Genomic DNA, 15264 nt, shown 5'->3' on the forward strand with positions numbered 1-15264 from the left:
AACCTCCCATGAGGAAGCCCCGAAGTCAGAGCTCACTGTGTGCTCTCCCCCTGCTCTCACTTCTGGGCTCAGTGGGAACCGTCTCTTACAAATTCTGCAGGAAGGGGTCAAGCGCCTGGTGGGGACTGTGGGTTCCAGGACATGAGCCTCTTCCCTGGCTGTGTCCCCCTTTACTGTAATGAGTTGATGACAGTGAGCTTCTGGTTCCCCCTCTCCGCAGAGTTTTCGGGACAATCCCTGGTGCTCACAGGGATACTGACCTCCCCCCAGCTCAGTATCCCTGCTCAGCCCCACAGCTCAGGGCGTCTTCCTCTCAACATCAACCAGAGAGCTGCCTGCAGATGGGGGAGAGACACCCTCCCTCAGGCCAGAGTTTAGAGGTGTTTTCCTTTTGGGTGACTTTTACTTACTTGACATAAAAGTGCATCAGTATTGTTCCATTTTCTTCATGAAGCTCAATGTAACGCATGAAAGCGTGGAATGCCCCCCCCCGCTCGGTGATCTTCTCTTTGTTACTGGCCGCCACGTATTGGGTTAACCATCTTCCTGTAAGCTAAAAGCAAAATTCCCTTCAGAAATCTTAGTCCATCTCTGTAAATTCTGCTCGATACCATCCCTCAGGAGATTCCCTGCCCTTTCACTTAGCAGAAGTTACCTATCTTTATGAACACAGCCCTAGGTACGAAATCACGTGAAAACTCAAGTGAGATAAAGGAAATAATTGAGGTATTACTGAGATAGCTTGAGCTATGTTGTCAAATGCAAGAGACCCAATCCAACACCTGTGAAACCATCCTTCGGTTTTACACGAGTAGTGAACATACATGAGAGCCGATGAATGGATGGTAGAGATGATACAGACCTCACAAACAGCAGGCATAGAGCCAGTGAATGGAGCAATTTTCAGTTGCAGGGAGATGGCGAGACTTAGCAGTCCACATGACCAAAACCTCGAAAAGGACACTCACACGGATACACGCTAAGAACTCCTCCCAAGCTTGGACCACCGTTCAAATGCCCTGGTACCTGTGAGGCGTCTGTCTGAGCTTCACCTTGACTGGCAACAAGCAGACCGAGGACAAGACTGAACAGCAGAGCCTTCATCTTGTTGACTCTTGTGGCCCTTCTTCTCTAGAAGCTGAGGGTTTCCCAGTGGTTGGAGAAGATGCAAAAGTGCTGCCTCTTTTGTAGCCTGCATCTGTTGGCGTGACACATCATGAACCAATGCTTGTTTCTCTTATGACTACAGTTAAAACATAAGGCACCTTCAGTATCCTGGTTTGCAGAGATGAACTTTTCTGGCATTCGGTCATCTTAATAACGATATTTGTTTTAAGAGAAGCATATGTGGATGTGGGCATTTGACCATTAAAGTGAGAAACTGCAGTACGTCCAATATTGCAAGAGGACAATTATTTATTTTCCTGCTTATCACGAGATCCAAAATGAGACGAGCTGTCCAAGGTACATATCCCTCACTTCTGCATGGTTCTGTTAATATGCAGGTGATAGTGTAAGATTTATTTTCTAAAAGTAATGATTGACTGTGTGGTTTAGCCAAGGGAACACTATTTCCAAAGAGACCCTTGGAAAGAATCCTATTATTCTGAGGTGGGGAGCAGGTTAGCACAGAGTATTTGTAACCCTCTCCTGCCCCAATGTGGGCTTTTTTCCTCTAAGTAGTAAGAAGTCGATCTGGTAATGCACTGCTTAAAGTCATCTGAAGAAGGCATATCAGTAGTTTATTTTCAGTGATTTCTGTAGAGACCCCCTTTTACCCATTTTAACCTTAATATAATATTTACTCACTAACTCAGTTGTTTCTCCCAGTGAGCAAAAAAGGCTGGACAGCAGTTCTTGAAATTTTTAGAATTTTTAATGGGAAAAAAAAATTTCCTAACTCAAGATCACAGAAACAGTGAGTCATTTTGTTCATTTTTTAAATCAAAATTTACTTATTTTCATCTTTATTCACTGTTTTTTTTTTGTCAAGTAGATACTTTAAAAGATTTATTTTTTTCTTAGTACAGAAAAGAAGAAATGAGATTCAGATTTCCTGAGTCAACGAAGTGAGAACTGACCCAGTGCTGTCTGCTCCTGCGACTGATTGGAGATAAGATTCATTCATTTCAATTGAATTCAGACCTTTGAGGAGAGTTTGTCGTCTCAAGGGCGTCCTCAGCTCACATCCTCAGAGGATCACTTCCCTTCATGTTCACATGGACCGAAAATAGTATCTATATTTTCTCCTTTTACTCTCTTTTCTTTCAGTTGCAAAGTCATGTTATCTCCATTGTTCATGCATTCCTCTGTATATTATCGTGTCATATTTTCAGCTGGAAAGTCTGTGTGATTGAAGGTTTCATGTCTCTGAATATCCTGAAACCGTTTCCTCTCCTTGTTCTTTGACCCAGATATTAATTTAATTTTTTTTTTTGAGTCTGTTTCTTTATCTAGGCTGCCCCATGCAGCATGCAGGTTCTTAGCTCTCCAACAGGGATGAAGCCCGTATGAACCCTATAGTCTGTGCAGGGGAAGGACAGTATCCTAACCACTGGACCACCAGAGAAGTCCCTGACTCGGATTAATTTCAGTGGTCCAGTGATCCCAGCTAACACTCCTTATCAACCCATCATCACCCTTCCATCTCTATTTTGTACCACCAGCATTCCCAGGGTTTCCTTTTGGACTCTTACCAACATGTGTCCCCTGGGAGTGTATCCTAGGCCCATCCCATCTTAGGAAGTCTTTCTAACTGCCAATCAAGGGGAGATTAGACACGAATTCTTCTCAGAGATTCTTGCGACAGTTGTAGTAATCGTGTTGGTTTCCACTGGTCTCCGTACTCTTCTTCCCTCCCTGTGCTCACATTCTGTTCTCTATATCTGCCTCTCGGTTTCCTCCCCGCAAACGATAGGCAGCTGATGAGAAGGTGGCGAAACACAGGGAGCCCAGAGAGGCGCTCTGTGGTGACCTGGAGGGGTGAGATGCAGTGAGGGGAGGAGGCTCAAAAAGGAGGTGATTAATGAATAATTACGGCTGATTTCCAATGTTGTATGGCAGGAGCCCAGAGAACATTGTAAAACATTCTCCACCAATTAAAAGATAGAATTGAAAAGAAATAAGATTTCATTCTTAAGGAAACTGATGTAAAAAATCCTATTGCTTTATACTGCAAAGTCTCGTATGCCCTTTCATCCCAACTCTCTTTAATATTGGTGAAAATGTAGGCAATAGAATAATAAATCAAACCAGAACCATCTTATAAATACAGTACTGCTGTAATTCCCTCCAAATAAGCCTAAGTACTGCTTGTTACAGCTTCCTGTTTTCTCCTCAAATTTATTCATATTTTTGTAACTGAGAAGCCTCTAACAACAGGTTATTAATTTTGCTTTACTCTTCTGTTTTTTCTTTTTTTAAATTTTTCTTTCTGTAACCACTGTTTTTACATTTTAGATTGCGCAACTCCTAACTAAACAGTGCTAGGAGGCCTATTGATCTTGGCCACTCGAAATTCCAGGTTGCCTCAAAGATACATAGTCAAGGTTGCAATGCATTTAGAGTCTAAAGTTGAACCAACAAAACACAAGCCCACTGTTTTTAAGAAAGTAATTGTGTATATGACATTTATTACAAAAATATAGTACTAGATTTATTTCTCCATTAATTTATTTGTCTGCACCAGGTCTCAGTTGCTGCACGTAAAATCTTTGTTTCATCATAGCTGGGGTCTTTAGTCATGGCACACGGACTCTCTAGTTGTGCTACTGACAGACCAGTGAACCCGAGAAAGGTGGTGGGGAGGCAAGCAATAGGAATTACTTTGGACAGTCGGCTGAGAAGGTGGTAGAAGAATGTCTCGAAGTAACCATCTTGTCAGGGTCTGGAGGCCAGGTTCTTGTATAGAGCCAGAGGGAGAGCAGTGATGACAAACTAAAGTCAAAAGGCAGAATAGCACGTTAGAGTCAGTGAGGAAGTAAAGTAAAAAGGATTTTCAGTCTTGCAGATCATCCCAGGATGGGCCAGCCTTCGGAATGTGTGTGGTAATTTCTTTTATTTATTTAATTTATTTTTATTGAAGGCTAATTATTTTACAATATTATATCGGCTGCTTTTGCCACACATTGACATGAATCTGCCCCGCCTGTACATGAGTTCCCCTTCTTCAACCCCTCCCTCCTCCCCTTATGCTTCCTCTGGGTCATCCCCGCACAACAGCCCTGAGCATCCTGTAACATGCATCGACCCTGAACTGGCGATTCATTTCACATATGATAATATACATGTTTCAATGCCATTCTCCCAAATCATCCCACCCTCACCCTCTCCCACAGAGTCCCAAAGGCTGTTCTATACATCTGTGTCTCTTTTGCTGTCTTGTATACAGGGTTGTCATCTCCATCTTTCTAAATTCCAAATATATGCATTAGTATACTGTATTGGTGTTTTTCTTTCTGGCTTACTTCACTCTGTATAATAGGCTCTAGTTTCATCTACCTCTTTAGAACTGATTCAAATGCATTCTTTTTAATGGCTGAGTAATACTCCATTGTGTTCATGTATCGAAGCTTTCTTTTCCATTCGTCTGCAGATGGACATCTAGGTTGCTTCCATGTCCTGACTATTATAAACAGTGCTGCGATGAACATTGGGGTACACGTGTCTCTTTCAATTCTGGTTTCCTCATTGTGTATGCCCAGGAATGCGATTTCTGGATCATATGGCAGTTCTATTTCCAGTTTTTTGAAGAATCTCCACACTGTTTTCCATAGTGGCTGTACTAGTTTGATTTCCCACCAACAGTGTAAGAGGGTTCCCTTCTCTCCACACCCTCTCCAGCATTTATTGCTTGTAGACTTTTGGATAGCAGCCATTTTGCCTGGTGTGAAATGGTATTTCATTGTGGTTTTGATTTTCATTTCTCTGATTATGAGGGATGTTGACAATTTTTTCATGTGTTTGTTAGCCACCTGTATGTCTTCTTTGGAGAAATGTCTGTTTAGTTCTTTGGCCCATTTTTTGATTGGGTCGTTTATTTTTCTGCAATTGAGCTGCAGGTGTTTCTTGTATATTTTAGAGATTAATTCTTTGTCAGTTATTTCATTTGCTATGATTTTCTCCCATTCTGAAGGCTGTCTTTTCATCTTGCTTATACTTTCCTTAGTAGTGCAGAAGCTTTTAATTTTAATTAGGTCCCATTTGTATGTTTTTGCTTTTATTTCCAATATTCTGGGAGGTGGGTCATGGAGGATCCTGCTGTGATTTATGTCGGAGTGTGTTTTGCCTATGTTCTCATCTAGGAGTTTTATAGTTTCTGGTCTTACATTGAGATATTTCATCCATTTGGAGTTTATTTTTGTGTATGGTGTTAGGAAGTGTTTTGGTTTCATTCTTTTACAAGTGGCTGACCAGTTTTCCCAGTATCACTTGTTAACGATACTGTCTTTACTCCATTTTATATTCTTGCCTCCTTTGTCAAAGGTAAGGTGTCCATAAGTGCCTGGATTTATCTCTGGGCTTTCTATTTTGTTCCATTGATCTATATTTCTGTCTTTCTGCCAGTACCATACTGTCTTGATGACTGTGGCTTTGTTATACAGCCGGAAGTCTGGCAGGTTGATTCCCCCGGTTCCATTTTTCTTCCTCAAGATTGCTTTGGCTATTCGAGGTTTTCTGTATTTCCATACAAATTGTGAGATTATTTGTTCTAGCTCTGTGAAAAATATCGTTGGTAGCTTGATAGACATTGGATTGAATGTATAAATTACTTTGAGTAGTATACTCATTTTCACAATATTTTTTCTCCAATCCTCGAACATGGTATATTTTTCCATCTATTAGTGTCCTCTCTGATTTCTTTCACCAGGGTTTTATAGTTCTCTATGTACAGGTCTTTTGTTTCTTTAGGTAGATATATTCCTAAGTATATTATTCTTTTCGTTGCAACAGTGAATGGAATAGTTTCCTTAATTTCTCTTTCTATTTTCTCATTATTAGTGTATAGGAATGAAGGGATTTCTGTGTGTTAATTTTATATCCTGCAACTTTACTGTATTCATTGATTAGCTCTAGTAGTTTTCTCGTAGAGTCTTTAGGGTTTTCTGTGTAGAGGATCATGTCATCAGCGAACAGTGAAAGTTTTACTTCTTTTCCAATGTGGATTCCTCTTATGTCTTTTTCTGCTCTGACTGCTGTGGCCAAAGCTTCTTAAACTATGTTGAATAGTAGTGGTGAGAGTGCGCACCCTTGTCTTTTCCTGACTTTAGGGGAAATGCTTTCAGTTTTTCACCATTGAGGATAATGTTTGCTGTGGGTTTGTCATATATAGCTTTTATTATGTTGAGATATGTTTCTTCTTTTCCCAACTTCTGGAGGGTTTTTATCATAAATGGATGTTGAATTTTTTCGAAGGCTTTCTCTTCATCTATTGAGATAATCATATGATTTTTATTTTTCAGATTGTTAATGTGGTGTATTACGTTGATTGATTTGCGAATATTGAAGAATCCTTGCATCCCTGGGATAAAGCCCATATGTTAATGATGTATGATCTTCTTATTGTGCTGTTGGATTCTGATTGCTAGAATTTTGTGAAGGCTTTTTGCATCTATGTTCATCAGTGATATTGGCCTGTAGTTTTCCTTTTATGTGGGATCTTTACCAGGTTTTGGGATTGGTGTGATGGTGGCCACTTAGAATGAGTTTGGAAGTTTCCCTTCCTCAGCAATTTTCTGGAAGAGTTTGAGTAGAATAGGTGTTAGCTCTTCTCTAAAATTTTGGTAGAATTCAGCTGTGAAGCCGTCTGGACCTCCGCTTTTGTTTGCTGGAAGATTTCTGATTACCGTTTCAATTTCTATGCTTGTGATGGGTCTGTTCAGATTTTCTGTTTCTTCCTGGTTCAGTTTTGGAAAGTTGTACTTTTCTAAGACTTTGTCCATTTCTTCCAAGTTGTCCATTTTATTGCATATAATTGTTGATAGTATTCTCTAATGATCCTTTGTATTTCTGTGTTGTTGGTTGTGATCTCTCCATTTTCATTTCTAATTTTATTGATTTGGTTCTTGTCCCTTTGTTTCTTGATGAGTCTGGCTAGTGGTTTGTAATTTTATTTACCCTCTCTAAGAACCAGTTTTCGGTTTTGTTGATTTTTGCTATGGCCTCTTTTCCTTCTTTTGCATTCATTTCTGCCCTAATGTTTCAGATTTCTTTCGTTCTACTAACCCTGGGGTTCTTCATTTCTTCCTTTTCTAGTTTCTTTAGATGTAGGGTTAGGTTATTTTGTTGACTTTTTTCTTGTTTCTTGAGGTGTGCCTGTATTGCTCTGAACCTTCCCCTTAGCACTGCTTTTACAATGTCCCAGACGTTTTGGGTTGTCGTGTTTTCACTTTCATCATTTCTATGCATATTTTGATTTCTCTTTTGATTTCTTCTGTGGTTTGTTCATTATTCAGCAGCGTGTTGTTCAGCCTCCATTTGTTGGCATTTTTAATAGTTTTTCTCCTGTAATTGAGATCTAATCTTACTGCATTGTGGTCAGAAAAGATTTTTGGAATGATTTCAATGTTTTTTAATTTACCAAGGCTAGATTTATGGCCCAGGATGTGATCTATCCTGGAAAAGGTTCCGTGTGCGCTTGAGAAAAAGGTGAAATTCATTGTTTTGGGGTGAAATGACCTATAGATATCTATTAAGTCTACCTGGTCTATTGTATCATTTAAAGTTTGTGTTTCCTTGTTAATTTTCTGTTTAGTTGATCTATCCATAGATGTAAGTGGGGTACTAAACTCTCCCACTATTATTGCATTATTGTTAATATCCTCTTTCATACTTCTTAGTAATTGCCTTACATATTGCAGTGCTCCTATGTTGAGTGCATAAATATTTATAATTGTTATATATTCTTCTTGGATTGATCCTTTGATCATTATGTAGTTTTCTTCTTTGTCTCTTTTCACAGTCTTTGTTTTAATCTCTATTTTATCAGATATGAGTATTGCTACTCCTGCTTTCTTTTGGTCTCTATTTGCATGGAATATCTTTTTCCAGCCCTTCACTTTCAGTCTGTATGTGTCCCTCGTTTTGAGGTGGGTCTCTTGTAGACAACATATATGGGGGTCTTGTTTTTGTATCCATTCAGCCAGCCTTTGTCTTTTGTTTAAGGCATTCAACCCATTTACGTTTAAGGTAGTTATTGATAAGTATGATACCATAGCCATTTTCTTTATTGCTTTGGGTTCAAGTTTATACACCCCTTCTGTGCTTGCTGTCTAGAGAAGATCCTTTAGCATTTGTTGGAGAGCTGTTTTGGTGATGCTGAATTCTCTCAGCTTTTACCGTCTGTAAAGCTTTTGATTTCTCCTTCATATTTGAATGAGATCCTTGTTGGGTACAGTAACCTGGGCTGTAGGTTATCTTCTTTCATCACTTCAAGTATGTCTTGCCATTCCCTCCTGGCCTGAAGAGTTTCTGTTGAAAGAATAGCTGTTATCCATATGGGAATCCCCTTATTTGCAATTTGCTGCTTTTCCCTTGCTGCTTTTAATATTTGTTCTTTGTGTTTGATATTTATTAATTTGATTAATTTGTGTCTTGGGGTATTTCTCCTTGGGTTTTTCCTGTTGGGGACTCTCTGGGTTTCTTGGACTTGGGTGATTATTTCTTTCCCTATTTTAGGACAGTTTTCAACTATTATCTCCTCATGGTCTTTCTTTTTGTCTTCTTCTTCTTCTCGGAATCCTATGATTCGAATGTTGGGACGTTTAGCATTGTCCCAGAGTTCTCTAAAATTGTCCTCATTTCTATCAATTCGTTTTTCTTTTTTCCTCTCTGGTTCATTTATTTCTACAATTCTATCTTCTAGCTCGCTTATCCTGTCTTCTGCCTCTGTTATTCTACTGTTTGCTCCCTCCAGAGTGTTTCTGATCTCATCTATTGCATTTTTCATTGTATATTGACTTTTTATTTCCTCTAAATCCTTATGGAATCTTTCTTGCATCTTCTCAATCCTTTTCTCCAGGTTTTCTATCTGTAACTCCATTTTGCTTTCAAGATTTTGAATCATTTTCACCAGCAATATTCAAGATTCTTTATCGGGTAGATTCCCTATATCTTCCTCTTTTGTTTGTATTGGTGGGCATTTATCTTGTTCCTTTACTTGCTGGATATTTCTCTGCCTCTTCATCTTGCTTATATTGCTTTGCTTGGGGTGGTCTTTCCATCTTCTGGCAGTTTGTGGAGTTCTCTTTATTATGTAGTTTCCTTGCTGTGTGTGGGGTTTGTTGGGTGGCTTGTCAAGGTTTCCTGGTTAGGGCAGCTTGTGTCAGTGTTCTGGTGAGAGGAGCTGGATTTCTTCTCTCTGGAGTGTAATGAATTGTCCAGTAATGAGTTATGAGATGTCAGTGGGTTTGGAGTGACTTTTGGCAGCCTGTATATTGAAGCTCAGGGCTATTTTCCTGTGTTGCTGGAGAATTTGCGTGGTATGTCTAGCTCTGGAACTTGTTGACCCTTGGGTGGTGTTTGGTTTTAGTGTAGGTATGGAGGCAGTTGATGAGCTCCTATCGATTAATGTTCCCTGGAGTCAGGAGTTCTCTGATATTTTCAGGATTCGGGCTTAAGCCTCTTCCCTCTGGTTTTCGGTCTTATTCTTGGAGTAGCCCCTAGACTTCTCTATCTGTCATTTCCAAGGTGGTTCCCTCTGTATTAGCTTCTGCTTGGTGGTCTCTTCCGTGTCTAATTTCAGCCCTGACACTAGGGGGCGGTGGTGGACACTTTTTAAGGGTCAGTTTGTCAGTCCTGTTCTGGGAAGGGAGGAACGCTGCAGACAAATATCTCTGGCGTCTGTGGGGAGTTCTCGCAGTGTCTCAGCCACAATGGGTTTGTCCCCACTCACAGCATGTGTGCTGTCCCAGTCTACAATGCACAGTCTCTAGGTGCTCTGCTGGGAACTGTCTGAGGCCAGAGCTGGGTTGTATGCACTTCCCAGGTCTGAGCGGGTCAAGTTCAGTTTCTTGGGTACTCCACACAGGCGCAGGCTTCGTTGGGCCTGCGTTTTGTGCCTTCCCCGGTCCAAGCAGCTCAGGTGACCAGATGTTTTGTCAGTGCGGTCTCTGTAAGTTATGGCCTCCCCAGTCTCTGCCATTTGGTTTTCTGTGTGTACAACCGACGCAATTTTTGAGGTGGATATCTACCGGCCCGAGCGCAAGAAGTCTTGATTAGCAACAAAGCCAGCCTGCAGTTTGGTATCGGATGCGTTTCTGAGGCCGCGGTTGCCCCCTCTGGCTCTGGTTGCCCTCCCTGCCTGTCTCGGTGGGGGATGGGGTTCTTTTTTATGTGAGCGGGGCTGGCAGAGTCTTAGGTTAGGTCTTTCCACCTTTTCACGAGGGAAGCTATCCCAGTCTGCTTTGCTATCCCCAGTTAGTTTTCTCAGATGGTTCTCGTGGCATTCATGCCCAGTCCTCTCTCTAAGCAGTTCAGCCGACCCCTCCCTGCCCAGCCCCGTCTTGCTAATGGCGGATGCAGGCGTCTGCACTGCTTCTCCTCTTGGAGTTAATGTTTGGCGGGTAATCTGTGGGTTTTAATTCTTTCTTTCTTTTCCTGCTGGTAATGTGGCCCTCTGAGGTTCCAAGGCTTGCCACAGACTCGCCAGTGAGTGTTTCCTGGTGTTTGGAAACTTCTCTCTTTTTAAAGCCTCCCTAGCCTGGACGGAGCACTGTTCTTACTTCTTTTGTCTCTCTTTTTATCTATTGGTTTTTCCTACCTCATTTTGAAGACAATGGGCTGCTTTTCTGGGTGCCTAATGTCCTCTGCCAGCATTCAGAAGTTGCTTGGTGGACTTTACTCCAAGTTCAAATGTTCTCTTGATGAATTTGTGGGGGAGAAATTGGTCTCTCCGTCCTGTTCCTATGCTATCTTGTTCCCTTCCCCTGGGTAATTTCTTCTTTTCATAGCTGGGTAGGGTCAGTTTATCTCCCTGTGAGCTGAGAAAAGGCACTTTCACAGTCAGGCTGAAGGGTAGGGCATTCGGAGGCAGGCCACAAGGTATGATTATAGTAAGAATGGCAACAGAAAGCAAGTCAAAGAAACAGTTCCAACTGGAGTCACCTTTGGTTCTTCGCTAAGTTCGACACTCTCACAGTCCATTCCACAATCTTATGGAAAAAGAGGGTAGTGGCTGTTCTGCTTCATCAGAAGGACGCTTCTGGGAGTGTCAAGGGACAGGGGCTCTGAGTGTGGGTATGGCATAATTCCTCCTGGAGGAGGCCGCCATTAACCCCACGATAGAGTGGCCAGAACTTACACAGGACTCGAAATAGACTCTTGGAGGGCACAGCAGGAATTTGTGCACCAGGACCCAGGAAAAAGGAACAGTGACCCCAGAGGAGACTGTCCCGGACTTGCCTGTGGGTGTCTGGGAGTCTCTGGTGGGTGAAAGTGTGGATTGGTGTGGCCTGCTTCAGGGTTAAGCACAGGAACTCTAGCAGTACATGCATGGGACCATTTGAGGGAGGTCACCATTATCTTCAATACTTGCACCATAGTTTGGACCCAGAGGGAACACAGCTCCACCCATCAACAGAAACCTGGATTAAAGATTTACTGAGCAGGGTCTCACCAATCAAAACATGACCCAGTATCCCCCTCATTGAGACTATCCCATCAGGAATCTTTCATAAGCTTCTGATCCTTTTCCATCAGAGGTCAGATAAACTAAAAATCACAATCATAGAAAACTAAACAATCTAATCACATGGACGACCACTTTGTCTAACTCAATGAAATATGAGCCAGGCTCTGTAGGGCCAGCCAAGATGGACAGGGCGTGGTGGAGACATATGACAAAATGCGGTCCATTGGAGAAAGGAATGGCAAACCACTTCCGAATTCCTGCGTAGAGAACCCCATAAACAGTAAGAAAAGGCAAAAAGATGCGGCACTGAACGATCACCTCCCCAAGTCAGTAAGTGACCATTAGGCTACTGGAGATCAATGGAGAAATATCTCCAGAAAGAATGAAGAGACGGAGCCAAAGCAAAAACAGTACCCTGCTGTGGATGTGACTGGTGATACAAGCAATGTCCAATGCTGTAAAGAGCAATATTGAAGGAACCTTGAATGATAGTTCCATAAATCACGCTAAATTGGAAGTGATCAAACAGGAGGTGGCAAGAGTGAATGTCGACATGTTAGGAACCAGCGAACTAAAATAGACTGGATTGAGTGAATTGAGCTCAGATGACCATTATATCGAGGTCTGTGGGCAGGAATCCCTTAGAAAATGGAGCAGCCATCAGAGTCAACCAAAGAGTCCAAAATGCGGTACTTGGATGCAGTCTCAGAAACGACAGAAGGATCTCTGTTCATTTCCAAGAGAAACTATTCAATATCACGGTAATCCAAGTCTATGCCCAGACCAGTAATGTTGAAGAAGCTAGAGTTCAACAATACTATGAAGACCCACAAGACCTTCTATAACTAACAAAATAAAAAAAGATGTCCTTTTCATTGTAAGGCCTGGAAGACAAAGTAGGATGTCAAAACGCACCTGGAGTAACAGGCACATTTGATTTGGAGTACAGAATGGAGCTGGACAAAGGCTAACAGAGTTCTGCCCAGAGAATGCACTGGTCATAGCAAGTACCCTCTTCCAAAAATACAAGAGAAGATCCTACACATGGACATCATCAGACAGTCAAAACTGAAGTCAGATTGATCATATTCTTTGGAGCCAAAGATAGAGAAACTCTATGCAGTCAGCAAAAACAAGCCCAGCAGCAGACTGTGGCTCAGATCGTGAACTCTTTATTGCCAAAGTCAGCCATAAAATGAAGAAAGTAGGGAAAACCACTTGACCATTCAGTTCAGTTCAGTCGCTCAGTCGTGACCCTAGGAATCACAGCACTCCAGACCTCCCTGTCCATCACCAACTCCCGGAGTTCACTCAAACTCATGTCCATCGAGTCGGTGATGCCATCCAGCCATCTCATTCTCTGTCGTCCCTGTCTTCTCCCACCGCCAATCCTTCCTAACATCAGATTCTTCCAGTGAGTCAACTCGTTGCATGAGGTGGCCAAAATATTGGAGTTTTAGCTTTAGAATCAGTCCTTCCAATCAACACTCAGGATTGATCTACTTTAGAATGGACTGGTTGGATATCCTTGCAGTCCAAGATACTCTCAAGCATCTTCTGCAGCACCAGAGTTCAAAGGCATCAATTCTTCGGTGATCAGCTTTCATCACAGTCCAACTATCAGATTCAAATATGACCACGGGGAGGAATGACCTAAATCATATCCCTAACGATTACACAGTGGAAGTGAGAAATAGATTTAAGGGACTAGATCTGATAGACAGAGTTACTGAAGAACATTGGACAGAGGTTCATGACCTTGTACTCAAGACAGGGAGCAAAACCATCCCCAAGAAAAATAAATGAAAAAAAAAAAAGGTGTCTGAGGAGGCCTTACCAATAGTTGTGAAAAGAAGAGAAGCAAAAGGAAGAGGAGAAAAGGAAAGATATAAGCATCTGAATGCAGAGTTCCAAAGAATAGCAAAGAGAGGTAAGAAAGACTTCCTGAGTAATCAATGCAAAGGAATAAAGAAAAACAATAGAGTAGGAAAGACTAGAGATCTTTTCAAGAAAATTAGAGGTATCAAGGGAATATTTCATGCAAAGATGGGCTGTAGAAAGGACTGGAATTGTAGGGACCTAACAGAAGCAGAAGATATTAAGAAGAGGGGGCAAGAATGCATAAAACAACTGTACAAAGAAGATCTTCAAGACCCAGATAATCACGATGGTGTGATCACTCACATAGAGTCAGACATTCTGGAATGTGAAGTCAAGTGGGCCTTAGGAAGCCTCACTAAGAAGAAACCCAGTGGAGGTGATGGAGTTCAGGATGAGCTCTTTGAAATCCTGAAAGATGATGATGTGAAAGTGCTTGACTAATTATGCCAGCAAATTGGGAAAACTCAGCAGTGGACACAGGAATGAAAAAGCTCAGTTTTCATTCCAACCCTAAAGAAAGATAATGCCAAAGAATGCTGAAAGTACCACAAAATAGCACTCATCTCACATGCTAGTAAAGTCATGCTCAAAATTCTCCAAGCCAGATTTCAGCAATATGTGAACCGTGAACTTCCAGATGTTCAAGCTGGTCTTAGAAAAAGCAGAAGAACCAGAGATCAAATTGCCAACATCTGCTGAATCATCGAAAAAGCAAGAGAATTCCAGAAAAATATCTATTTCTGCTTTATTGACTATGCCAAAGCATTTGACTGTATGGATCAGAATAAACTATGAAACTTCTGAAAGAGATGGGAATAGCAGACCACCTGACCTGCCTTTTGAGAAACCTGTATGCAGGTCAGGAACCAACATTTAGAACTGGACATGGAACAACAGACTGGTTCCCAAAAGGAAAAAGAGTCCGTCAAGGCTGTATATTGCCACCCTGCTTATATAACGTAAATGCAGAGTACATCATGAGAAATGCTGGGCTGGAAGAAGCACAAGCTGGAATCAAGACTGTCGGGACAAATATCAATAACCTCAGATAAGCAGATGACCCCACCATTGTGGCAGAAAGTGAAGAGGAACTAAAGAGCCTCTTGATGAAAGTGAAAGAGGAGAGTGAAAAAGTTGGCTTAAAGCTCAACATTCAGAAAACCAAAATCAGTGCATCTGGTTCCATCACTTCATGTGAATTAGATGGGGAAACAGTGGAAGCAGTGTCAAACTTTATTTTTTGGGTTCCAAAATCACTGCAGATGGTGACTGTAGCCATGAAATGAAAAGACGCTTTCTCCTTGGAAGGAAAGTTATGACTCACCTACATAGCCTATTAAAAAGCAGAGATATTATTTTGTCAGCCAAGGTCCATCTAGTCAAGGCTATGTTTCCTCTAGTGGTCATGTACGGATGTGAGAGTTGTACTGAAAAAGAGAGCTGAGCACTGAAGAATTTATGCTTTTGAACTGTGGTGTTGGAGAAGACTCTTGAGAGTCCCTTGGACTGCAAGGAGATCCACGCAGTCCATCCTAAATGAGATCAGTCCTGAGTGTTCATTGGAAGGACTGATGCTGAAGTTTAAGCTCCAATATTTTAACCACCTCATGTGAAGAGTTGATTATGGTGGGAGTAATTGGGGGCAGGAGGAGAAGGGGAAGACAGAGGATGAGATGGCTGGATGGCATCTCCGACTCGATGGACATGACTTTGGGTGAACTCCGGGAGTCGGTGATGGACAGGGAGACCTGGGT

This window comes from Moschus berezovskii, chromosome X (assembly GCF_049115385.1).
Source record: "Moschus berezovskii isolate FMDL1 chromosome X, NW_MosBer_1.0, whole genome shotgun sequence".
Classification (NCBI taxonomy): Eukaryota; Metazoa; Chordata; class Mammalia; order Artiodactyla; family Moschidae; genus Moschus; species Moschus berezovskii.